Below are 502 nucleotides of genomic sequence, written 5' to 3' on the forward strand. Positions count from 1 at the left end.
TGAGTGTGTGTGTGTGTGGAGGTGTGTGTGTGTGTGTGTGTGTGTGTGTGTGTAGAGTGTGTGTGTGTAGAGTGTGTGTGTGTGTGTGTGTGTAGAGTGAGTGAGTGTGTAGAGTGAGTGTGTGTGTGTAGAGTGAGTGAGTGTGTAGAGTGAGTGTGTGTGTAGAGTGAGTGTGTGTGTAAAGAGTGAGTGAGACTGTGTGTTGAGTGAGTGAGTGTGTGTGTGTAAAGAGTGAGACTGTGTGTTGAGTGAGTGAGTGTGTGTAAAGAGTGAGACTGTGTGTGTTGAGTGAGTGTGTGTAAAGAGTGAGACAGAGTGTGTAGCGTGAGTGTGTGTAGCGTGAGTGTGTGGAGCGTGTGTAGAGTGTGTGGAGAGTGTGTGTGTGTGGAGAGTGTGTGTGTGGAGAGTGTGTGTGTGTGGAGTGAGTGTGTGTGGAGTGAGTGTGTGTGGAGTGAGTGTGTGTGTGTAGAGTGAGTGTGTGTGTGTGTAGAGGGAGTGTGTG

The 502-nt window shown here is 49.0% G+C and overlaps 1 protein-coding gene across 1 annotated transcript in view; it reads left to right on the forward strand.

Moving 5' to 3' along the window:
* The window catches only part of LOC107562619 (1-phosphatidylinositol 4,5-bisphosphate phosphodiesterase gamma-1-like), a 60,301-nt gene that overhangs the window by 32,850 nt on the left and 26,949 nt on the right, over positions 1-502 (forward strand). The gene's annotated exons all lie outside the window — the stretch shown is intronic.

Source organism: Sinocyclocheilus grahami, unplaced genomic scaffold (genome assembly GCF_001515645.1).
Source record: "Sinocyclocheilus grahami isolate Dianchi unplaced genomic scaffold, SAMN03320097.WGS_v1.1 scaffold830.1, whole genome shotgun sequence".
NCBI lineage: Eukaryota > Metazoa > Chordata > Actinopteri > Cypriniformes > Cyprinidae > Sinocyclocheilus > Sinocyclocheilus grahami.